This window comes from Rattus norvegicus, chromosome 7, assembly GCF_021556685.1.
Source record: "Rattus norvegicus strain SHRSP/BbbUtx chromosome 7, alternate assembly SHRSP_T2T, whole genome shotgun sequence".
Taxonomy (NCBI): domain Eukaryota; kingdom Metazoa; phylum Chordata; class Mammalia; order Rodentia; family Muridae; genus Rattus; species Rattus norvegicus.
The window spans coordinates 136252754-136280000 of record NC_141540.1 but is presented as its reverse complement, the minus strand read 5'-3'; the positions used below and the strand labels follow the sequence as shown (position 1 = coordinate 136280000).

At 41.4% G+C, this 27247-nt stretch overlaps 1 protein-coding gene and 1 pseudogene across 2 annotated transcripts in view; one reads left to right on the top strand and one right to left on the bottom strand.

Annotated features, from left to right (window-relative positions):
* Positions 1-27247, top strand: part of Nell2 (neural EGFL like 2) — a 319573-nt gene that overhangs the window by 1658 nt on the left and 290668 nt on the right.
* LOC120094043 (U4 spliceosomal RNA) lies at positions 22824-22889 on the bottom strand (annotated as a pseudogene).

The window sequence follows — 27247 nt, the reverse complement described above, 5'->3', positions numbered from 1 at the left end:
GTGCACTTGGCGGTTGTAATGGATAGTGCCTTAATTACCGACTAGAAACTCCAGAGGCAGATGGGTGATTTGGGCGTCTAGGGAACAATAAATTGTAACACAAACGCCTCATTTGGGTGGAATGGATTTGGGAAGGAAACAAGATAGCTCAATCTTGGTTAAGATACTGACCTCCCAAAGTTTCGGCGCTGTGGTGCCTGCCCAGAGGAATTCCCTTACGGTATTTCTACTGCACATCTCTGTACTTGAAGCAGAGTACCATGGAGCGCTACCCATTCTTCCCTTCCCATCAGTGGCCAGGGGAAGGGCACGATACTGTTACAATTATTTTGAAATCGTTTCAAGGGGATGTTCACAGAAGCACAGCCTCATATCACCGTAATTGTAGAATTTTAAAACTTTTTTTTTCTTTTTGAAGTCAGTGGACATTGATTATTCATTACTGCCCATATTTCAAATTATATTTCAATATACTGTTCAGTCTTAAGGAAACTTCAATTAAAGAAAGCGGGCAGCAAATTGATTGAGCAAAGCTTTTGAAGACTTCCTGGCTTGCAGGATGGTGCTTAGCTTGAGGGTCTATAAGGGGGCTAAAGTGTCCAAGGAATTCATAGAGAAGCACAGAGGAAGGTCCCGGATCTCGAAAATCAAGGCGTCCTCTCCCACTACACATGGGTATGGGAGGTTCTTATGCTTTTGGGAGCTATGGCTTCAAATGAAGTCGTGCAACTTAGAATTACGGAGACGTTGGCAATGCAAAATGCAACCAACCCAGCACATCTGCCTTAAGAAGCAGACATAGGATGCAACTTGGATGTTTCTGTGGTGGCGCTGTTGCTGCATACAGCCAGCGGGTGCCACCATGGACAGCAGCTCATAAGCTCTCTGTAGGGAGAGGGGAAAAACTGACATGTGTTGCATTTAAGAGGAGTTTGTGTTCATCATAAATTAAAATGTAAGCTCTTTAAGCAAGGATTTCAGTTAAAGTCCTTAATTGGTGTTTCTATTGTGACAAGTGTTTATGATATTTTCTTCACTTTCAGATGCTTTGGGGAGGGTGGGGCTGGGATACTGAAGACAATAGCCTAATGTAATCACGGAAATAGAGCCCAATTGTCAGCAAAATTCCAGTTGGCTAGAGATGTAATTAGGTATAGGCGTTAGGCTTATGCTGCGTGTTGTTTCTGTTTCTCGTTTTCAGTCTCTTAGAACAGGGCCTTACTATTTTAGGACTTGACAGTTTGAGTAAATAGGAAGCTTTACAAAACGAGTTTCTAATAATTGTCTGTATTCTTATGATAACCGCATAGGCCCCCTCTAGCCTTCCTAAGGGTACTGGCTTCCTATACAGAATGTACATCTATCACAAGCAGAAACCAGAAATGTACAGTTTTTTGTGAGACAATTGGACAATTACATATCAAACAGTTTGACAGTTTCTAGGCAATAGTCTCAGGGTATCAAGTTTCCTCTTCTAGTTAATTTAAAACAATAGTTATTTCTATATAAATAGTCAGCTTCTTTAAAGTATGTGTTGTGTTTAAAAAGCATGGCCCGTGCTGTGTTTTCTTTTAATTGTGCTCAGTTGGCGGATGCCGGCTCCCACTGGTGAACTTCTTTTGTTTCCTAGATAATACCAAGCTCAATATTAGAAAGAGCAAAGGCTTCACAAATCTAGTTTTCACTCAAAGATGTGGAATTACACTTCCAGCCTCATTGAGTATCTTTGTGTATTAGCCACTCTCTACCGTCTGCCATGGCCTTGCAAGGCCTGCGTTCCTGATATATGGACTGTACTTTAGTAAACTCTTATTATAAGATTTGAATTTTGAAGTCGATGACAGGTGACTGATGGGTGGTTGTGCATCGCCTTGGTAAGGCCTCTCCTCAGACAGCAGGCGAGCAGCAGGTTTGATAAGGACTCAGTCCTGCATTGTGCTGTTTCCCGGGATCCCACGGGGCTTAGAGAGACAAGAGCAGTCATACCACCAAGCGTTCTGAGGTTCCATTTATAGTAAATTGAGAATGCTGCCAGTATTTTATATAGTGTGTAAAATGTCATAGCAAGAATAGAAACATCAACAACAAAAAAGAAAAACGGTGAGGTGCTCCGCTCCCAGATTTCATACAAGCTTCATGTACAAGTTTCCTGTGCTATCAAATCTATTCTAAACGAGCAGAGGTGATTTCAGAACCACTTGTTGCTTCTCCAGCAGATGCCAAGGCCCCCTTTCCGTCTCATCCCTTTGCCGTAAGAACTCTCAAAACACATTCACCTCATGACTTCTTACCTATTTGGTATTTTTCATTTTGGTTACTTTATTTTCTCTTTCTGATTTCTGGTACATTTAAAATGCATGTTGGCATTTTAAAACTATGAATGTTTTAATCTACGAATGTTCTTTTTTTTTTTTTTTTTTAAAAAAACTATGGTGAAATCCGAATCTAATACTTAGCCTTTTGTTTTACATTCATGGTAAAACCCTATGCTTCCAAATGCCAGCCTTTTCCTGAAACACCAACCATAATACCGCAGTACTGCTTTACTCTTGCTAAACTTTGATTTACGGTTGCTTTGAAAACGTAACGAGATTTCAAATCCAACCATTTCTTAATCCATGCGGGCTTTGGGTCATGCCTATTATAATAATTACTTAATTCGTCTGGGCGGTAGTTTGGAGTTCTAGCCATTTCTGGCTGTAATCTGACACTTAGCCTCAAACACACTTATTAAGCTTTAAAAATTACAGTAGCGTATGCTGGAAATGAAAGGACTTGCAGCAGGGGATAAGGAGTTCCAATTCTAAGGACTATGGAAACCGCGAACAGATTCTCCCTTCCTTGCTTTGGAGCCTCGCTGATGTTTTGGCAGATAACAATCATAATAATTTTCTTTTCTCTCTGTACATGATAGATCGAAAAGAATAAGGCATGCACACAGAGTTAGCCTGGGTTTGATCGTACAGTCATCCAGGCTCCCGAAATAGATAATCTCATCTGTCGTCTTACGGAAAAAAAATGCCTTCTGAAGTGCTTGTAGATTGCATAATCTCGTTAACTCCCAAAGGGTAGATAAAATCAAAACATTTTTTCCCTTAGTTGATATCTTAACACTAATCCTTCTTAAAGAACTTTTCACCTGCGAAGGAAAAAGCGTCCCTAGGTATGTGGTGGTAGGCCAGTGACACAAGTTAGGCGACTTTGTTACAGCACATGGTGTGTCGAGGGCTTGCCTTCAGCCGCGTGCGAGCTGCACCCCTCATAGGTGTGACAAGACACTTGAAAAAGCAACTTGAGGGAACGATTAATTTTGGTTTGCAATTCGAAGGGGAAGCCATGACAATGAGAATGGCTGTGTCTGTGGTGCAAGAAGCATGGTGGGTGAGGGTCAGGCGTCTTATGTGTAGGCAACAGAGGGGGATGAAGACTGATGATGTTCAGGACTCTCTTTCTCAGTTTTCTCTGTATTCAATATGAGACCAGAGTCCCTGGACCACCTGCATTCAGGGCCCGTCTTTCTTAGTGAGTCACCCTCTCAGACACAATCAGAGGTATGTCTCAGGCTGTGGATGCTCTCTGATAGAGTAAAAATAACACAGTGATCAGAGCGGGTCTTAGAAACCAGGTAGACCCAGGCAAAATGTCACAAGTTATGTTACTTGTGAGGACACTGGTGAGGGTACTTACTTCTCTGAGCTTCAGTACCCTTGCTGATGAAGTGGATGCTGTTACAAGTTAAGTTCACAACAATCCAAATTATTATTCTACAGTTACTAGGTCAGTGAAACTAATTTTGAACCTCCTGAATTATGAAATAATAAGTACACTAATAACTGATAAATATTGTTATGTTTTTGGTTTTTTTCTAATTTATCAGTGATACATAACTAACGTATTTTGTTGCACAGAAGTGGCTGCTTCTGTAAGACATGCTTAAACCTGTGGAAATAGCTTTGGAATTAGGTACTGGGCACATAGAATTCTGAGGAGCAAGTCAGGGCTTCTATTTTTAGGCTTGGTATCAGTTGAAGTCGTCTCTTTGGATCTTTAAATGCCATGTAACCAATTGTAATGCTTCCTCTTTCATTTCTGATTTGTTTCCTTTGAATATGTTTTTGCTTACTTCAGATGAAGTTATGTTAGTGCTGCTTATATTTATAAAACTGCTCTAGGTCTCAGTTTATTTTATCTCTCTATTCCCTGATCTAGTCAGTCAGTCTGTCTGTCTGTCTGTCTGCCTGCCTATCTATCTATCTATCTATCTATCTATCTATCTATCTATCTATCTATCTATCATCTATCATCTTTTTTATCATCTACCTATCATCTACCTGTCTGTCTGTCTGTCTGTCTGTCTGTCTGCCTATCTATCTATCTATCTATCTATCTATCTATCTATCTATCTATCTATCATCTATCTATCATCTACCTATCATCTATCTATCTGTCTGGCTATTTATCTATCTACCTATCTATCATCTATCTATCCATCTATCTATCTAGCTTCTATCTATCTATCTATCTATCTATCTATCTATCTATCTATCTATCCATCCATCCATCACTTACCTATTATCTACCTTTCTTCCTTTCTTTCTTTCTTTCTTTCTTTCTTTCTTTCTTTCTTTCTTTCTTTCTTTCTTTCTATCATCTACCCCCCTACATCTCTATCATCTATTGTTCAACCCTTATTGTCCCATTCTTTCTATCAGCCTTGAACTTAGTTTGCTAATTTTTTTTTGCTTCACTGAGATTCTGCTCTGGTGAAGGGCATTCCTTATGGATGGCTCCTGTGTCTTCCTTATGGCAGAAAGGCAGCACCGTCTCCTTTCATCCTCCGTGTAAGCACATTATTTCCTTCAGTGAGGACCAGTGCTGCTCTCCCAAGGCCTCCATCGATGCTACCACTGTAGTCTTACATTCACCACATGCTTTGAAAAGGCATACATATTCAAGCCGTAGCAATGCCGTCGCGGCTGGGAAAGATTTAATATGATGGGGTCTTTGATATATGACTTCTGGGTTTCTGACCCTGTCATGCGTTGCTAGGCCTAACTTTGAATTCTCCGTGGAGCCCTGATATCCTACAACATTTTCTTCTGCACACTGGAGAAATAAGCATCACAGGTCTGCTGCTACCTTGAGCATTGGTCAACCTGACCCAGTAAGCAGCTGCATAGGCCCTTGATTGCTGTGATGGCAGAAATGCTGTTTTCCTGGGAGACATTGTGCAAGGAGGGAAACTTGGACCCCCCTTTTTTTTCAAATAAATTTCAAATAAGTCTCAATTTTTCTTTTCTTTTCTTTTTTTTTACATCATTAAGACTGTGATAAATGAACTTTTGCTTACTCATAAAATGACTTTAAGCCATCTTTCCTATTGTCCTAGTAAAATGTTCCTTCCCGCTGACCTCCGTGTGTGTGTGTGTGTGTGTGTGTGTGTGTGTGTGTGTGTGTGTGTGTATACACGCATGCACATATGCACATGTGTAAGTATGGCTGTGGAGGCCAAAGGTCAAATTAGTTTCAATCCTTAGAAAATACCCTCCTTGTACTTTGAGATGGGGATTCTCAGTGACCTGAGGCTCTTCCAGTAGTGTAGTCTTTCTGGCCAGTGAGTACAAAGGATCTGCCCAACTCTGCTTCCTCAGAGCTGCCGAGGCCAGCATGTGCCACATGCCCACCTTGTGCTCTCTCTCTCTCTCTCTCTCTCTCTCTCTCTCTCTCTCTCTCTCTCCTCCTCCTCCTCCTCCTCATCCTCCTCCTCCCCTTTCTCCCCTCTCTCTTTATCATTGTCATCATCGTCATCGTCATCATCATCATTATCATCATCATTTTAAAGATAGAGTTTCTCTGTGTAGCCCTGGCTGTCCTTGAACTTTCTCTGAAGACCAGACTGACCTTGACCTTGCAGAGATCTGCTTGCCTCTGCTTCCCCCGTGCTTGGATTAAAGGTGCCCCTCCCATTGCTGGGATTAAAGACATGCACCGCCATTTGGCTCCCAGCATCTTTTGTATGGAGTTACAAGACTGAACTCAGCTCTTCATGCTTTAAAGCAAGTGCTTTACTGAGCTTTTCCTGACACATAGCAAATGCCTCATCCTTTGTTCTAGTTTTCTATGTCCTTTTCTGACGAACTTCACGTTTTAAAAAATGTATTTCTGCTCTGTTTTTATTTTGTTCCTGGTTTTCACTGTACATCTGGCTAAAGCAGCCAATGATATTCACCACACACCTTGAAGATTGTGTTGCCTTGAAACGTCTTTCAGATGAACTCGTTCTCCATCGTTCAGCACAGCTTTCTACAAAGCATCGGGGTGTGGACAAAATGTCTCCAACTTTTTGCTAGAGTGTAACATGATGCCTCGAAGTCCAGCTTCCTTAGGAGCCCTCATGAGCAGTCTTCTCTCTGCATCTGCTCCCCGTCCTTCTGAGGACCATCCACTGAGCTTCACTGAGTACTCTGAATGTTTTCAAACCCTTTCCAAATTTCTCACAAACACGGGTGATTAAGTACTGTAACAGGAAAAACCCATTTGTTTTCTGTGTTAATTTCTTTGTTACTGTGACAAAAAATTCTGTAATTTAAAGAAGGGGGGGTCGACAAAGTTGCCTTACCCCCTTTTTTTCTGTCCACGAAGAGCCCTAGTTTGGTTGTTTTGGGACTGAGTTAAGTCAAGACATCCCCGCAATGGGAGAGATCACCTCACAGCACCCCAGAGCCTGGGACAAGATGTAAACACACTGACCTGATTCCTCTGCATACTACAGCTCCATTCAGCTTTCACTTTATCAGTGAATTAATACATTTAGGAAATTAGGACCCTTGTGATCCAGACAAGTTTCAGAATGGCCGCCAACTGGGTGTCAGGCCTTTAACACGTGAGTATCTGTGTGGACACCTCACCAGCAAATCCTAACCCTGTCTTGATTTTTGATGAATTGCTTGTCTGTTTCTTATGAGGTTTTGGACGATTACATCTTATTGGAGATTTTGAGCTTTTTCTACTAGTATTTGTACATAATTTCTCATATTTGGAGAGTTTTCTCCAAATAAGCTGCCTCCTTTCTTTTCTCTCCTTAAAGCTTTGGGACACTAATATTTGCTTTCATGATCTCTTGACCTGTTTCTTCCAGTGCCATATTTTAGGAGAATGCATCTTTGAGCAACCATTTCTGATATTTTGTTCTTCTTTGTTGCTCATTGTTTTCCATTGTTATTTCCGGTTTCAGAATGAGTTTGAGTTTTAAAACATAATTTCAGTTTTCCCAGTGAATTTCTATAATGGGTCTTTAGCCTTTTCACTGAATTATCTCTTTATATTTCTTTTTAAAAGGTCACATTTGTGTGCGTGCGTGTGTGTGTTTGTGTGTGTGTTTGTGTGTGTATGTATATGTGTGTGTGTATGTATATGTGTGTGTGTGCACACATGCATATTCATTCATGCTAATGAATACTTGTAGAGAATATCTTGTAGGAATCAATCCTCTCCTATCATATGGGTCCCAGAGAGTGAGCTCAGGTTTTCAGGTTTGGCATCTCTTACCTGTTCTGTCTTTTGCTATTTCCTGGAGTGTAATGAGTTTCTCCAGAACAGTTTTAGTGGTTAGCTTTGTCATTACCCTCAGCCAGAAGAGTCCCCTGGGAAGAAGGAACCTCAGATGAGGAGCTGCCTCTGTCAGACTAGCCCATGGGCATGTCTGTAGGATACTTTCTTGATTAATGATCGAGGTGAGATGGACCATCCAACTGGGTAGTGACACCCTTGGGCAAGTGGTCCTTGGTTGTATATGAAAATTAGCTGAGCAAGCTGCAGAGAGCAAACCAGTAAGCACTATTTCTCCATGGCCTCTGGCTCAGCTCCTGACTAAAGGTTCATGTCTTGAGTTGCTTCCTTGGTTTCCCTTGATGACAAACTACAACGGAAGCCAAACAAAACCCCTCCGCTCCAAGCCATGCTTTGTCAGTGCTCGTCAGAGTCGTGGAAGCAATTTTGGACAGTAAGTGTTCTGAACATTTTTGTAAGACAATTCATATTCTTACATTCTTCTCTGGTTCAAGAACTGGGAGAGCATTCTTATTTTCATAATGTCCTCTCCCTGTTTTCCTATGTTTCTTGTTTCTGGATGTCCATTTGAAGCAGTAGGGTCTGGTTCTCATCTTTGTAGTTTGGCTTGTAGGGAACTCATCATCAGTCAGGAAGCCCACGATTTGGGGCAGGCCATTTGATGTCCTGTGTGTGGTGCTCATGCTAGAGTTCTTGGTAATTATGTCCCACATTGTAGGTAGTTGGAACGATTTCCTAGACCCACTAGTGTGGGTCTAAGTTGGTTGACTATATAGGGAGGTTCAGGATTCTGTGCTTACAGGGATGGCCTGGAGCGCGGGTCTATTGAGGGTATTAGTGTTGATTTGGGCCTGTTGTCTCTTTGTGGGAAGGCTGGGTCTGAGAGTATCGGCTTAAAACTAAGGCTGTACTCTGTGTAATCGCTTCATAGTGGGGTGGATCTGATGGTCAGGACAATGGAGGACAGCCCTGTACTATTAGGGGCTAGGATTTATAAAGCCCATGTATGCCCAGGCCTGCAGCCTGAGTCTGTTCAGTGCTGGCCTCCTACTTAGATTACTTTGGGATCTGGGTTTTTCATGATGATAGGTGGGCCTGAAGAACAAGTTTGTCCGGCTAATCTGAGCCTGCAGTTGTAGATGATAACTTGGTAACAGGGTAGTCTGAGAGGACCAACCTGTAGGTAATAGACTAGATCCTGGGGCTGTGGAGGTCAGCCTCACTGCTTCATTTCACCAGAATGGGCCTGTCTGGGGGTATGTGTTGTAGAAGTGGTTCCCACCTCCCGTTCTTTTAAGAGAAGACTCTGGAGACACATTCTCCAAGATATGCTGACCAAGGTTGGGGAGAGCTATGTGACAGGGATATTAAAATCACTCTGCTACCCTCTTCAATATGTCTTCTAAAGTTTCTGTATTGTATCTGGTATAATAATCTGCCATTGCATCCCTTACTGTTTCAGATGTCATTGCACATGTGATCATTGTCCAATTTGGTGTCCTTTTCTATACCAGGAATAGCACTTTTGAGTCGTGGCCCACCATCTGGCTGACATGTTCTTCCTAGGGCTTTTGAACTGATTTGATTTATATGACAGGCTACAAAGATGGCTGAGGGCTAGGAGCAATGACTGCCATGCCAGAGGGTCTGGGTTTGACTCTCAGCTTCAATAATAGGTCGTAAGCAGCCGTAACTGCAGTTTCAGGGGACATATGACTTCTTCCTGCTTCCTGGAATACGCTATGCACGCACAGACAGACATGCAGACAAAGTACCCAATACACACAAAATAAATACAATTCAAACAAAAATTTTATTAATTCTATGATTTTAAAAAATAATTTATTTGATTTCCTACTGCGATGAGGCTTGTCAGTGACATAGACATGTGTTGTCGATTTGATTAAACCTCCAGCAGCTCCAAGACAGTGTGCTAGGCTGAGTGATAATCCCTCAGTCGTCCACACATCCACTCTCTGCTCCCGTGAATGCTGTCATACTGCGGAGGGCACTTAAGCCTGGAGATGCTATTACGGTTACTTAGATAGTCAGCTAGCTTTAAAATAAGAGGGTTATTTTTATTTTAACATTGTCTGGCCTGTCGGGCCAACCAAAGTTTTATTGTGGTAGGGGGAGACATTTGAGTCACGGTCATAGTGACACAATGTGGAACTTGATGGTGCTTGCTGTCTTTGAGGGTGCAGGCAGACATGAGCCCAGGCATGTGGACGGCCTCTATAAGCTCTAAGAGGAAGGGACACATCCCATGGACACCCTTGGCTTCGCTTCCTGAATCCCCGCTGGCCTTCTGAAGGCCGGGCTGTGAGCTAGAACATCTGTCTGCCTCTGTGCGTGGGGCGATTCGGCACAGCACGAGCAGGAGCATCTATTTTGGAGCTGAGAATTCTTGGATTATTGAATTCAACTTTCTTTTGAGCCCTCAGTCAGCTGCCACAAGTCTGTCTGTATGGTGGCTGGAAACTTGGTCTTGAACTTGGTAGTTAAAATTATGTAAACACAGAGCCTCTAATGGATCTTCTCCAGGATTTATTTAACCATGTGCTAATTCTGAGGACAAACATTGAAATTGAGTGTCACATATATATATATATATCCCACTTATTTTCCCAAAAGTTAATAGATACAGTTAGAGGTAGAAAAGAAAGCCTGACCATTTTGTTAGTGGGCTGAGCTGTTAGTTACTACTGCACACCCAGTAAGTATAAGATTTACCTCTTGACAAGGGCAGCTACAAGTGCTTGGGGTCCTGATGGACACCAGCAGGGTTGATTCTGGGCAGCTGTGGTCATTTGGGAGGGCAGTGGAGGGTGCATGCCATGATCAAAGTGTCACTTGTGTAATGGCGGAGATGACCCATTCCTGCTTGCTTTGGCTTTATTTCACCCTCTCACTCTGTCTGGGTTGGCTGCAGACTGCACTCTTGCAGGCGCCTGTGCTTTCCCATATCCTTGCTATTACCTGTCTGTGACTCAGTGCTTGCTAAGGTGCCAAATGATGGCTCAGGCAGCAGACATTAAGCCCTTATGGGTGTGACATACTTCATGTTGCTAAACTTCCACTCAGCACATAGAACATATGTCACAGTTGAGGCTAGCCCAGATGAGCCTTGCAAGGGTCAGGGGTGTACCTATGAGTGGGGTGCATCTATATTTTCATCATGCAGAAGGACCCAGGTCTAAAGCACAGCACAAGGAGTGTATGTACATAACAGGGAGAAGGCCTGGTGAATGTGGAAGAAGACACAGACAGTTCACATGGGAGTTACTTAAGGATGAAATAGACATACTCACGTGTTTACAATGGCCAGAAGACAGAATAGGGTTCATTTGACCTCCCTTCAAAAGGTTCTTCCAATCCAGAATAATGAGTGAAAGTATCTAATGGGCGAGGGGGGCTGTGTTGCCTCTCTCAGTTTCTTTGCAATTTCTCTATTGTTGTGAAAGGTCACAACCAAAGGCAACCACTGGGAGACAGAGTTTGTTCGCCTTACGTATCCCCATCATTGACGAGAGTCAGGGAAGGAACTTGAGCAGGAACAGAGGAGGGAACCAGAGGGAGGAACTGAAGCAGAGGCCTTGGAGGAAAGCGCCTTACGGGCTTGTCCTCCATGGCCTTCTGAGCTTGTGTTTTTATACAACTGAGGACTCATCTACCAAAGGGTGATGCCACCACCCGATTGCTGAGCCATTCCACATAAACCAGTAATCAATCCCCTACCCTGGACCTGCCTACAGGCCAATCTGATGGGGACATTTTCTCAGCTGAGGTTCCCGTCCCACAGACACATGGATTTGGGTAGAGGGGGTAAGAGCCAATGGCAGGTTAGGATAGAAAGAGGTGTATTATGGCTTGACACATGCCTGATTCAGAAGTGAGGTTACAGGAGAAAGGCTCTGTAGCTCCCTTCTAGAGTCACCCTAACTTCTCAAGCACAATCTTATCGATCTTGCGTTGACAGTCTTGTACCGTGGAGAGAATTGGTAAACATTCAGAAAAGAAGCGAAATCGCTCATCCCCTGGTTGGGCTGGGCTCCAAGCTTGCTAAGGAGTTGGAATCTGTGGTGTGCTCTAGACTTGGCCTATTGGTTGGATGTATCAGTGAGGGTTCTCTAAGGAAACAGAAGCATAATGTGCCTTCCAGTGTACAAGTTTTCTTGATCTGCCTTACTCTGATCTCATAGCTTCTCTAACGCGTATCATCTGATGTACTGCTATACTCAGTTATCATTCTAATTGTTTATTACCAGCCAGTTCCACCAGAAAGGACGAGGATTATTGCTTTGCTCATGGTTATGTATCCAAAGCCTAGTGTTTAGCGAGAACTCCACATATCCATTTCCAACTAAATGATATTCTGTCTCGATTTTCATTCTGTCTCAATTGTGATATCTTGGCATTTGGGAGTCTGTCTTGCTCCTTGAAGCCTTCTAGTCTACAAACTATGCACACTGTGCTCAGTAAACCTTCAGTGAGCAAACACCACGACATTACCCGAGTCATGTCAAATATGACTTTTGTAGCACATTATTATAATGTTTGTGGTTATGTAACCTCAGAAGGGGCTGACAATCCATCCTATCACAGCAATGTTCTGTCCTCTAGACATGAGGACAGCTGAGAGTTGAGAAAGGCAGTTTTCCTCCACACAAGACCCTGAATTACTCAGAGAGGCCTCTCCACAGGCCATGGTGAAGTAGGCAGCATGCTGAAGATCTTAGGCTAACTGAATGCTTCATGAAATTGAAAGTTTAAAATTTCAGTTTGAAGAGTTATGAAGTGAAGAGTTGGCAGGGACACTCATATTCAAATAAGTGTACCAAGAAACGTTTCGAGGCAGATAAAGACTGATTTGGATTGTTTGTGTCGCAGCTCTTCCCTGTTATTGCAGATAAGCCAAACACACTGGACTGTGTCTAGGGAGCCATTGTCAGGCTTGGAAACAACTCCAGGTGGCACATGCTTGGGAGAGGTGGGAAATATTAGTTCAGAGACCAGACACAGCAATGCAGGAATTCCTCTTAGAGACCGGAGACTCATGCATAGGAGGACCTAGAATGGCTTCAGTTGCTTTAGAGGAATGACTCCCACATGTTGGTTTGTAATAAGTATTTTTTCTGACTGCCTTGTTACAAGACTCCTTGTGCCTCTGAGAGTGAATCCCAGGAGTTTATATTTTGGGTTTTTTTTTTTTTTTTTTTTTTTTGTGAGGTTGATGTTCAGTCAAATTTGTGAATTCTTTTCTCAAACTGGGTCATCTTATATGGTCTCTAACCCGAATGGCCATGGAGTAGTGGGATATGCATTCTGCAAATGGAAATGAGATACATGTGAAATAAAAATAATAATAAAAAGGCACCATCCCGTGCTAACACCTGCTACTCTCGGGCCCTGGTGATCTCGTCACCTCCATGGCTAGCCCCGTGCAGTGACCACTCGTCTCGCAGCTCTCTTGCTGTGGATTCTGCTCACATGGCCCAGGATCATCTGACAGACCTTAGTGAAAGAGGAATTATTAAGGACCATGTTATTCTGTCTTGGCAGAACTAAGCTGTCTTAACCTATAATTTGTGTCCTCTCAAGAACAGTACAGGTCTGTAGAAGAAATAGGCAGTTTCTGCCCAGTGACTACCTAGCTACAATGTACAGCCTCACCTGGAAGAGACATTCAGTTTCTTCTTTGAATCCACAGATGTGGAATGTTAGGATGAGGTACGTCTTAACGTAAACGTCGCATTTTGTGGACTTCTGACATTCTTGAAAACCATCTCTCTTTGTAAATTAATCTGGACTGTTGTCCTTTAACTACTCTCAGCTATTTCTAATTAAAATATCTTGCAAGAACCCTAGCAATTAACTTGGAGTCAAGAATTTGCTATCTGGCCTTTAACTCAAAGGCTTAATCATCTCAGATCCATTTATACTAACAGTTATGGAAGCACTGTGTCTAAGCCGTGTATTCTTAAGTGTGTTGTATAGGCACAATGCCTCTATGAGAGTAAGAATTTTAACCTCAATTTTATATCAATAAGAAATTCTACCAATGAAAACCTTAAATTTATATCAAAATAAATTCTGTACCAAAGTAAGAAATTATGACTTCAACTTAGTAAGTATTGTAAAGATTTCTACCAGATGAGATTATGGCTACACAATCAATTCTAGCTATTTCCTCCCTTTTCAAATTATGGCCATTTCTAAATTCCCCAGAAAGACAACTTAGAATAACCGAGCCAAGGGAACTGGGATGGTGACTCTTCATAACTTCTTATAGCTGAATGTGGGCGTTGAGATACTGTTGAATGGAGGAAAGGATAGGGAAAATGGGGGAGTTGGTTGGTTGGCCTTAAGAAGGCCACACCAAGGATTGTTGTAGTCTCTGATGTCTGTCCTGACTGGATCCAGCTGAAAGTTTCTGAGATCAGGAGTTCAAGCAGGTCAGTTCATCATGTCTGATGATGAGACTCACCAAAGCTGTGTAGTCTGTAATATACAAATCTCAAAACAAATTGTTAGCATCATCAAGATATCAGTATGGATTGTATTAGTCTGAGTAGGGTGTTCAGACTAGTTAGGATGAAATTCTGCTCCAATCCTAAGTCTTCACTCATGTGATTCAAGGGATGGCACAAAGAATATATTTTGTCTGATTTGCTTGAATATAAATTCAGGTGTTATGTCTCTGTCAAACCTGATCCATACAACTCTGGATGTTGTCTAGACACTAATCACCTTTTCTAAACATGCAAAGATGAAACCTTTCTCCCACATCAGCATATCCTTCAGTCAGCCACTGATTGAAGTTTGTATTCCCTTCCAGAGGAATAATAGAACAACCAAAAACTCATAATCCTACTAATTTAATAATAAAAACAATGCAAAACAAATGAATTAATAAATGAACAAATAAATCAACTTGCCATGCCAGGATGTTAAACCAAAACTCCCTTGGAGCCCACATTCAAAGAACATGAGTTATCCTGAAGGACTTCAAAGCTTCCCTAAAACAATTGTTTCATACAATTTCCCTACTATCCTAAAATATCTTTTGCTTACAGTGTAAACCTATTCTCAGGCCTTTTTTTCTAATCTGTCATGTCAGAATAATTAACCCAAAATTCCCGTGGAGCCCACGAAGAAAGAATATGAGCTCCCTGAAGACTGTATTACACCATCTATCTGTTGTGCTCTCTGCTTGGAGCCATGGATATCCATCAATACCTGTTCATAGCAGGCAGCCATCACTGCTCCCTACTTAGGAGTCAGTAATTTTCCCTATCCTAGTTCTGAACCAAAGGTGAAATTCCTCACATGATTAGGACAAAAATCTGTATGTAAATATATCCTAAAAGCAAATAAAACAGCCTTTGAATTAAATCTTACTCCAATCAATATCTGCTAAGGAAGCAGGCAGCTTCCATTCTCCAGCTCTCTGACTGAGAGCAGCCATCTTGTCTCTTTTCACAGCAGGGGACCTCAGATCCTGTGAGCAGTGTTTGCCCCTCTGTTTCTTTGTTTAAGCTTTTAGCACTTGAGCCACCACATGACTCCTCCTCTCCCTGAGAAACCATCTCTCCCCTCTGCTCCCTAAGAGCTAAATCTCTAATTCTTGGGCTAAGACTCTTAAATTTCTAGTGGATTCTTACCTGCCATGTTTGACGTCGTCTGTTGCATGAAATATTAAAAAAAATAAAGTCAGCACCCATGGTAATGCTGGCTACTCTCTGGCCCCTGCGGTGGTCTCACCACCTCCATGGCTAGCCCCATGCAGTGACCACCCATCTCATGGCTCTCTTGCTGTGAATTCTGCTTACATTCCCAACCGTCTGCCCCTGTGGTTAGCTGTCACAAATCCCCCATAACCAAGTAAAATCAAAACTCTATAGGCTTGTAATTTATCAGTCAGATTTGTATCAGTAAATTCTCACCCCACAAAATGTGCACACAATGAACTCAGAGCCAATTGATATTGATATAAACTGCCCACCTAGATAAGACAAATTGTCCTGTAACTATCTGTCCCTTATAAGATATTCATAGCTACCTGTGGCAGTTTAAAGCCACACAGATCTGGGTCATCTTTCTCCTCTTCTATCTCCCTTCCTTCCTCTGCGCTGTGTCTCTGTACTGGTCCCTAAAGTTCACAGCCCATCTTTCTTTTCCACTGCCCAATCACAGGCTCTCACCCTAACTTGTGCCTGCCCTCATGTGCATGTAGACTGCAATCTACAAAAGCATAAAAACAGACTCTGAAGACAGTGTAAAAATGCAAACTTTCATTACTGTTTTATAGTGATTTTATATTGAGTAGCATTTTGGGTATAGTGGCTCAAATAAATGTATTATTAAAATTAAAACAGTTTCTTTTTACATTTTTAATGTGGCTACCAGAAATTTAATTACTTATATGACTTATGATTCTCATATTTTCGCTATTGTAGAGGGCAGATCTAAGATCCAAAAAGAAGTCAGGATGAGTCAAACTCTGTGTCAATTTCAGAAAAATACTTTCAATAGGTTTTCTCAAAACTAAATGGCTCATTTTAAGGATTTTTCCATTCATTTACCCACTAACTACAACAAAAAAATGCATGTTTTAATGTGTTCCAGAGGAGATTACAAGGGCAGGCAAACTTTCACCACACAGTGGATGGGAGTTAGATGTTTTCTAAGTTCATTTGAGATTGAACCGGATCCTCACCTTTTCCTTCATCTTATTGTAACCTGTGATGTTCAGGTCGTTCCTGATCTCCCGTCTACCTGAGAGGCTTTAACACTGTGTGCAAAACAATTCTCCCCTACAAAGCACCTTGGGTTGTCCTGGGCTCTGAAGGTTGCTCCTAGAAGATGCCTTTTCCTTTGTTACTGCACACAACATCGCACGTGGAGGTTCAAGGGGATCACTCATGATGGTGGGCCACGCAGTTCCCCATGCACTCAGGTGTAGCACTTAGCTTAGTTTATCTGTCTAAGCTAAGACTCCCCCAGAACGCACCATTCTGTATCCAATTCTGTATTCATTATGTCTAACTCATTGCCTGTAGCGGACCATTAATAGTCACAGGAAAAGTTCTGATAGGTCATATTCTATCCTGGAATACTTGATTCTACCTTTTTTTTGGAGATTATTTAAAATTTCAGCAGTGGTTGATACCTGAAAACCATTACAGGAGTTTGTTTGATGACATGCACTTGGAACTGAGACAAATTCTTCCTGGAGGTTGACGTTTTATCCCAAGGTGAAGTTAAAAGGCAAATAGATTGTTTGCTCAGGGCTACCAGAGAAGTGGGGTGTTCCTAGTGGTGGACATTGAACCTGGGTGCTTCCTCCCTGCCTGTTGACCTTGTTTGGAGGAAGACACGACACGCATGAGTATATTCTGCCTACATTTCATCAAATCCATCAAATTGATAAGTATATTATAAATACAGATTTATTTGAAGTGTGACTAGTCCAGAAAGGCAGCTTAGTGTATGACGATCCATTCATAAGTTGGTCATCCTTCCGAGACAGATTTTCGAAAGTTCTGTTATTAAGTATTGGCATTGCTGCTTCTGTTACTATTTTTCTATTCCCCGATATTACAGTATAAAGCAATAAACTTAAAAAAACCCATTGTGCCTTTTTAGTCTGTTTTTGGTTTCTAAATAAAAGTGAAGGGATCCTTCTCTGTGGCAGAAGAAACATCACACTACAAACAGAAGTGAGAAATATGTTAAAATTCCCATTGTTAGCTCAAATTTCAATCCAGAGACCCTGGACATAGGGAGTTTAAAACATTTAATATTTAGCTGTTATTCTGAAACTAATGTCACACAGATGATTTTATCAAGTTCATTCACCTTGAATTCAATGAAAGAAATTGTACCTAATGTTAGTGTGATTTTTTGCATTTGCAATTCAAGTTGGGGTTACCCTTGATAAAGTCTTCCTGCAACCCGTCTCTAGCTTCTACAGCAAAGAACAGGACCGCACTTTCAGTCACACACCGGATAGGACTCAGGAATGCAAGAACAGGACACGTTGGAAGTGGGTGTGAGGACTTGGGGTGTGAAGTGGGAAGCCCAGGAGGGGACAAGAGTGTGGACATTTACTGTCACTCAGATGACGGACATCAAGACCACCTGTACAGTCATCATTTTCATCACTTTAAAAGTTTCTGGAAGTTTTCACTATGCATTTTTCAGATACCTCTTCAGAGCAAGGCTGACGTCACAGTGCATTCTTATCCTTTTATAACCACGAGGTCCGTTTTTAATAGTTTGGTTTTATTTGCAGCAAAGGCAATATGACTTGCATTGATCTTTGATAAATTATTTTCAAATTAGGACATGTTTCAGGGACAACTAGAGAAAAAAGAATATTTGCTCTGTGAATCACTGAGCAGGCAGGAAGCCTTCGAGGAGAGATAACCCACCTATTTAATGGACAATTACTTTTTATTTTACGCGGCAGTTTAGGAAAGCTGGGGAGTGAGGTTGGGAACAGGCCAGTTGGGCTGTGAAGCTCTGTAGTGCCGGCCGATTTCTACCACTCTCTGAACCATTAATTACAGACATCGGGCAAGCAAAGGAAGCATTGTACGTAAGCAGCCATAGCTCATGGAGGAAGTAGGAGGAGGATTTACCCTTCTACACACACACACACACACACACACACACACACACACACACACACACACACACACGTGTCATTAAACAGCTATAACATTCAGACCAAACTTTATTCATTTAAAGAAAGAATAAATCAAATTCCTTGCCAGTGTTCACAATGGAGGTGGAGCATGATAATTTTAGTGGATTAAATATACAGGATTCAGCCAAAATAAGTCTATAACAATATGAGTGAGGTCATGAGAGGTGTCAAATATGTGTTCTCTCTGCAGAAACTTGTTTTTAATTAAAGAAGAAAGAACAGAATTTGCTGCAAAACAAAGGATCAGATGTTTTTGAAGGGCAAAATCTGTCCCCGTGGCATTGTAGGCATTGAGGATGAGCAGACTATGACAGAAGATTCCACACACCAGATTCCGCTTTTGCTATGTAGGGTGTGGAGAGCTGGGTGCTGCTGGCTCTGAAGCCTGCTCTCTTTGCCAACACTGAAACCGAAAAAGTCCCTTTGCACCCAGTACATTGGTCGTCTGTCTGTAAGAGCAAGTCAGCCATTCTGCCTCACTTCCGGCTGGAGCAAATTCTTCTTGTTAGGCATCTCGGAGTTCTCCTATGTTTGGAGCTATTATTTAGATCCAGCTACAGCTCTCATGTATATCAACAAATGATTGATAAATGAAAGTGGGAACGTCTACCCACATACGCATCCATGCCTGCATGCGCGCACATGCACGCACACACACACACACACACACACACACACACACACACACACAGAGAGAGAGAGAGAAAAAGGGAAAGTGATAGCTAAATAAAAAACAGCATGCTGAAAAGATCATGTAACTGTCAATCACCTATTGTCTATTCTTATCTATCTATCTATCTATCTATCTATCTATCTACCTACCTTTCATCTATCTATCTATCTATCTATCTATCTCTCTATCTATCTATCTATCTACCTACCTACCTACCTACCTACTACCTATCTATCATCTATCATCTTTGTCTCTGCTATTACTCATTTTTGCCTTGGTGTGGGTCAAGGCTTGGAACTCAGAACACACTGAGCGAGTTTCTAGTCCTGAACTCAACTCCCAACATTCCAGTTATACTACATTTGCATATCTTGCTATTCGCTTGCAGTCATAAACTTTGATTTGCCCCGGACTTTAAGATGTGTATGTCCCATCATTGTTCTGAAAGAAAATTCCTTCACCAGAAATCTTACTGAATTTCTTCTGATGTCAAACGTTCAGTCTTTACTCATAGTGTGAATTTATTACTCCTCGTGACTTATGGTGTAGAAGGCAGGTGAACCTGTCAGAATATGTCAATCACCTATTGCAGCCTGTTTACAGAAGAGGGGATTCAGGTGTTTATACCATAAGCAATAACTACGTAGGGTGCTTTTGTGATAAAGCAGAAGTGTTCCATTACTTGCTAGACAGCATGTACAGCTTTCTAGTCCATTTTATTCATTAATATGCAAGTATGTTAATATAGATATAGATATTTTAAGTATAGTGTGTATATAGACTCCTATATCCTCTTGATTGACCATGAGAGCTCAATCACAGTCACTCTTCATGGATGCTCTACTTTCCCTGTACATATATGTAATGGTTCCAGAAGTCTCTGCTTGTTTTCTTTGAGACCAAAACACACATTTTTTTTGTCACCATGGCTAAATGTGCCTCTGGACTCCCTGTGGAAGTAAGTGCCACTTACTGTCACTGCAGGGGCTTTGAGGACACTGTCACCAGTTTAATTCATTTTATTGCTGCTTGCCTGTTTTCAATTTGGCAGATTGTGCAGTGACTCTGTGGGGCTGTTGAGAATACTCTGCAACTTGACCTGTTCAGTTGTTTTAGTGTGATACTGATATTAATTATTTGAGGAATAAAATATCACTCTTTAGAGCAATCTCTTCTTTTGCGATGCATATGTGTGTGTATTTGTGTGTGTGCATGCACACATAGCTGTAAAAGCTTGAAGCTGACCCTGGATGTTTTCATCAACTGATCTTAATCTTACTTGAGACTGATTTCTTATTGCAACTGGAGCTTGCTGACTGGCTAGTCTAGCTGGCTCCCAACCCCAAGGATCTTCCTGTCTCCAGCAACAGGACAGCAGTGGCCCCTGTACCTGGTGTTGGTAGTGGGGAATCTAAACTGAGGTCCTTATTCTTGCAGAGCAAGGACATTCCCTACTGAACCACCTCCTTAGACCCAATAACCCCTTCCTTGATAGACCAAGGTTCACAACTAATTGAATATTATCTTCAAAAATTAAATCATAGGCATAATTGTAAATAGAATGTTGTTAAGCAAGCCATTATTATATTATGGCTTTAGAGAAAAACAAAAGGTTTTTGAAGTGGCTCTCTTTATTCCTTTTCTTTTTAAGTACCAATAAATCGATAAAATAGACATCCTTGGTTGGAAACTATCTCTAACTCTACCCCATTTGCAGATTTCCATTTCTGCTTGAATCACTTTATATTGTAATTATGTGCAAATGTGCATTGTTCTATCATTAATAATAATTATAACTCTATTAAATTAGTAGTTTAGTCTCTCAAAATTATCACTGTCTTTATAAAGCTATTTTTATTTATATCTATTTTCATAAAAGTGTAACTAACATGTGATTAAATGCATAAATCTTTCATATTTAGTCTGATGAATTTTGATGATTATATATCTAATATTGTCTTATTTGGAACATTACTTCCTAAGTTTCTAGATAAATGTATATTTAATATTTAAAGGAACCGTCAAATGGTTAGCCATAGCAATTGTCCACTTAGTACCAATCTGTACTCACACCCACATATGTGAACATCACACATGATCCACACGCCATGAATATTCATTTTCTGGTCCTTGATTATATCTTCTTTGTTATATGTGAGGAACATCTCAGCATGGAATTTTTAAAAATATTTTCTTAATGTCTCATGCTATACTCAACCAAATATCATGTATTTTCTTTTTATGTGAAGTAACTGTTCAATGGTTATGGGGAGGAATTTTTCCTGACTTTATTGTTGGTTTTTAGTATATATATATATGGAGATATAAGTCATTTGCAAGGCATTGACTTTGAAAGCACTGTCTCCTAGTCTGTAGCCTGTCTCTTAACGGGGTTCTTAGATGAACAAGTACATTTAATTTTGATGAAATTCACTTAATCATGTCCCACTCTAAAAAGCATTATATTCATTTAATCTTGAACAAAACAAAAAACAAAAATCACCAAAGTCCTTGACTTGTGAATTCTCTTTTGCTCCTTAATGTATAAATGTAACTGAAAGAAACAGACTCAAATAGCCATTTGTTTGTGAGATGGCATGGCTTACATAGTCCTGACAAATGACAGACATGTTTTCCTGGAGTTTGATGGAATTATAAGGAGCAGTAATGTGGGAGGATGTGGGGTGGTGGACTTGCCTGAGGGTGGGAACATGCAGGGCAGTCAGCTTGCCTGAGGGTGGGAGGATACAGGGCAGTCAGCTTGCCTGAAGGCTCTTTAGATTCATATTGACCTGTATGGGGACAGATGAGGCAGTGAGGTACCAGCAGCTTGTCATGTTGCCTTACAAACTTGTTAAAGTCTAGTCACACAAATCAATTTTTGTCCAGCACCTGCTGCTTAAAGAATCAGTTCTTTTTAGATGGAAAGCATTAATGAATGTATTGAGGAAAACAAAATAATTTCTCAGATAGTCTGGACTTCTTTGATTTTTTTTATCTAAGGTCATGAATCATGAAAGACAGGGGTATAGCTTTGGTGACCATGTATATTGAGGAGTAACTTGAGTTTCCTAGGATTATCCTGCTTGTGAGCCCCAGCAAGGAGTAAGTGCTAATATCCTGTGTCTGCCTCTGCTGCTCTCTGGGGTGATGTCCAACAGCCACTTCTTGCTGTGTGCTGTGTTTGCATTTTTAGATGCAGTCTGTGCTATCCCGTGTACACTGGCCCTCTCCTAGCCTGATCAGAGCCTGGTGGTGTCTCCTGGCCATCTGGCTGGTTGTAATCTGTTGGGGCCCAGCTGCAGGGGCTGGCCTTGCTGTACCAGACTGCAGCAGTGTAGCATTTCTGCTCTATGTCCTGCTGGATTTGGAGTTTACTTTGACTCACTTCAGTTTATACTATGCTGCCCTCAAAGCCATTGTCTCCCTGAGGTCAAGCTGGGAATCACAGGCCTTCCTCTGCCTCTCATTTATCTATGCAACTTAATTTCTCTGTTCTCCAGATCAAGTCCACAAGGAAAAAAGCCATTTACTTATCTACCTACCTACCCACCTACCTACTTAGCTATGTATCTATCTATCCATCCATCATCTATCTATCTATCTATCTATCTATCTATCTATCTATCTATCTATCTATCTATCTATCTATCTATGGAGCCTGATAATCACAGCATGTGCCTGAGAGCACCCAGTATAGGTCCGAGAACAAATTCGGTTCTCCTTTTCCTTCATGTGGGCTCTGCCTGTTCAACTCAGGCTGTCAGCCTTGGTGGCAAGTGTGTTTACCCTCTGAGACATCTCTGGAGCCCTGATTCTCCTGTCTTTGCTACTCTTTTTCATTTTATTTTATTTTTTACCAGAGCACTCTATTAGCAATAATCGTGCCTCGGATAAACCTCATTGGCTACGATATTGCCACTGCACAAAGCTTCAGAGTACTCTAATAAATGGGATTTTAAAAACTAGTAGCCTGTTACGTTCTTGCTTCTGTCCTGTTCTCTCCTCATAGAAAAGGCATTTTGTACACTGCTAAGGAACTCATTGAGTCGCATGCTACAAGCCTGGCCACGCCCCCTGGCTGTGAAGAAGACATTGAGAAATGTATGAAGAGAGGTGCCAGCAGCTTCAAAAGCTCCTGGTCTCTCAGCAAAACCCCATTTTTGGGTCCTAGAAGTCGAATATTACCTTGGCCTTTTTCTTCTGCTCAGGCAGGAGGATGCTTACGCAAGCCCAGTTGGATGTGGTAAGGAAGGGGCATCCATAATCTATAAAACGTGATCCCCGTTATTACACATAAGAAAGGAGAACTAATCCACTGTGTTAAATTGACTGTATTAGTCTCGGTGGAGATAAACTATGAAGTAAAATAGCATATGTGATTCCAATACTTCTGGTAATTTGGTTTGGAAGATAGGATTTAATAGGTGCAAAGCACACGTAAGTAAGAAAATAATGTAATACTCTTATTTCATTATGAGAATGAGGTTTCAAATGTTCTGCCCTTAACCCTCTCTGTGCCCTTCCTTTACTGAAGACCTTGGCATGGAATGAATTACCGTGCTGCCAATGGTAGTCAATGGTGCTGACTGTCCAGGTCGAATCCTCAGTCCATTCCTGTGATCCTTTATGAGCATTTGACTCAACTTGTCTGTAAAAAATAAGTCCCAAGAGTTTGTTACCATTGAGGATGTGATGTTCTAAATATGTGGAGTAGTAGATGGTTATAGTTAAAGGTATATCAGCGTGCCTGTGCCTGTAACGTTTATTCATGACAGTCTTTAATCCCTACAGCTGAGGAATTAAGGCAGGAGGGGCTGGAGTTCCAGGCTAGGCTGAGTCATATAGCAAGACTGTCCCGAAAGATTAAAAAAGGCTACCATTGTAGCTCAGTGGCAGAGCACTTGCCAGCTTGCGCAAGGCCCACGGGTTCATTTCCTGTCCTGACCCGCAGCTGTGAGAAACATAGGCTATTGTATGAGATCCTAAGGTCTGGTTGCAGGCTGAGAACTTTCCCTGGCAATCAACGATCACTTCTGCTCTGTAACACTCTAAGACCTGTTGCTGACAGTGGGTTATAACATTATATGGTATGGTATGTAGATTGATGATTATGAATCTAGAAAATGACATAAATTTTTTAAAAGTCCTAGAAAACATGTGTGTATTATATAGAGAAAGAAACCAAAAGATCATTTGAAAATGTTTACAGAAAATCAAGTACAAAAAATATTTGCATGATGAATCACAGATGCTACTGGCCTGTGAAAAAAGTAATAAATAAATGAAAAGAAAAGAAATAGAATTGATTTTGCATTGATCATCTCAGATGGATTCCATATTCCAGTGCTTAGAATAATAGTGCAACATTTAATCTTACTGGGTGGACTCATGGACGTGGAGGAAAAATTAGCATTTCTTCACTTGGAACCCAGGCTGCTTCATTACCGCAGCAATTTACAATGCAGAGGATTGCAACAGCCATAAAGTACCAACATGGCCGATGACCACCGTTTCAGAGAAACCGTGTTGACAAGTATTCCCAGGAGGAGTGAACTGAAGACGGTCCTTAGCACATTCCAGCACAATCACAATACAGATGCTCCCATTGGCACAGTCAAAAATCTCAAGTGAAGCCAGGCGGGTGATGGCTCATGGCTTTAATGCCAGCACTCAGAAGGCAGAGGCAGGTGGATCTCTGTGAGTTTGAGGCTAGCCTCATCTATAGAGCAAGTTCCAAGACAACCAGAACTACACAGAGAAACTGTCCCAGAAAAAAGAATCTCAAACGAATGAGCAGGCAACCAGAGAATGGAGCTGACACAGCACTCCCCTGACAGCATGGAAAATTTCCCCCAAAGTAAAAGCCTTAACTGGAAATATGGCTCAGGGTTAAGAACACTGGCTGCTTTCGCAGAGAACCTGGGTTTAGTTCTTGGCACCCATATGGTGGCTCTAGACCATCAGTAACTCCACTTCTACTCTTCTGGCCCCCCAGGCACTAGGTAGGCATGCAGATAACACGTAGAGATACATGCAAGCAAAACACCCATATACATAAAATAATTAAATTATTTTTTTGTAAATTAACAATGAAAACCTCTTTTCTCTCAGTTGTACATTATGACAAACACTTCCGTGATGCTGTTTTTCAGGAGCAGAAGGAAAAACCAAGAAGGGTTGTTGTTACCCAGTCTTTAGAAGGAATGTTTCCTACCCAGCAATTTGTTTAAGATGTAATTCTTTTTTAATTAAAAGCATTAAAAGATAAATGAAAAGTTTTGAAATAGATTTTAAAGCAGAGTAGTCTTCTATTAATCCTTGGAAAATATTCTGCACACCACAGCCTGTGTGCCACGCAATGTAGGCAGGCACTGAGCACACAGCTCTAATCTACAAGGGGCTCATCACATCAGGGACTCCAGCCGAGCTCATCAAACATCCTCCGTTTCTCTCCAAGTGACGCCTGCCAGGCCTCTTCCACCACACCTTCACCTTCGAGGAAGGCCTGGTTTTGTAGCAATGGCTTAGATGTTCTCATTATACTTATCGCAAATGGAGTCATCTTCTGTGGTATTGTCTCATATCTCGATTCCTCTGGTCCCTTCACTGTCACTGCGATTGACTTACTCTGATTCACGCTGCTGTAATTACCCAACAAGTCTTTCTAGGGCATTTAACTTTCATTTCCATTTTTAGTTTTTATTACTTTTTAAAAAATTTCTGAGAACTATATCCATGTGTACAATGAAGTATCATGTCTACTCAATAATTTCCTTCCTCCAGTTCCACCCATATTTCTTCTAATACCCACCAACTTCATTGTCGTTAAGATCTTGGGGATGGAGAATCTATTCTATTTGAGGATATGGCCTCCAGTAGGTTTCCTATGGAAGGGTGGATAGTCCCATAGTCATGTACATATGACAGCACAAACTGGGCTCAATGGGTTATCAAAAAGCACTTTTGCATTATTTGAAAACATATATATATATATATATATGTATATATATGTGTGTGTGTATATATGAAAACATATGTATGAAAACATATATATATATGAAAACATTATATACATATTAAGAATAGTCATAACAACCGATAACTATGCACACAGAAGAATCTTTTTTTTTTTTTGGTTCTTTTTTTCGGAGCTGGGGACCGAACCCAGGGCCTTGCGCTTCCTAGGTAAGCGCTCTACCACTGAGCTAAATCCCCAGCCCCCAGAAGAATCTTAACATCAACCACCATGCTCTCCCATCTCTTTCCTCCTCTCCCTGTCTTCCTCTCCCCATTTCTAAAACTTTTCTCTCACCTATCCTTCCTTCTTGTCCAATGACAGGCCTTGTTCTATCCTTACCTGCCTTCACCTGCACAATAACATCAACAGACACACACATGGGCGTGCACACACACACACACACACACACACACACACACACACACACGTTTATAGTATATATATACTACTATCTTGGTCATACCTACACCTGCCAACTTCTCTGACATCCAGTAACGCATTTCTCTCTTATCTTCAAGCTCTCTCTCTAATTTTTTAGAAAAATAACTCACTGAGTTCAACTATTGCTGCCCATAAGTACATGGGTTTGGGGGTCATTCAGTGGGGCACAGGAAACCTACAGATTGCCACCCCCCAAAGAAGCTAGTAATTTTTCCTTATCAGCTATCAGTTGCCAACAGGTCCTGAGCTAAGTGTGGGGCACCAGGAGCCCCATCCCACTTTAAGAGAGAAATTTTAACTAGATTGATGTTGCGCAGATAGCTACAGCTGCATGTGTGTATGCCATGCCCAGAGGAGAGCACTTCATGGCCCTCCTCCCTATTTATCCGTTCGTACGTTCTCTCCTCTCCATAGCCATCATTATTTCCTGGGCCTCCTTAATAGGTGTGAATGTAGTCTGATGGCGGTGCCCCATCTCTCGCTGAGATTGAGAATCACACAAATCTATGGATATGAACATAAATATTTAGAAAGCAATTTGAACAACATGACCATTTAGCAAAAACAATATCAGTAAGTTTTCCCTTACTGTTCTCCTACTCATGGTTTCTGGCCATGCTAGCAGTCACAAGGGTGAATCTAAGGCCTGTCAGAGAACGGTTGGTTACCGCACAGACAGCCTGGCCACCATTGCCTCAGTAGCACATCTTAGTACTTAGGCCCAGCACAGGGTAAGACCACTGATGCTGTTTCTTCCCCAGAAATTGGAGAAATAATCTCATTTAAAATAGTCTCAAAATATAAATAAAACAGGGGTTGGAGAGATAGC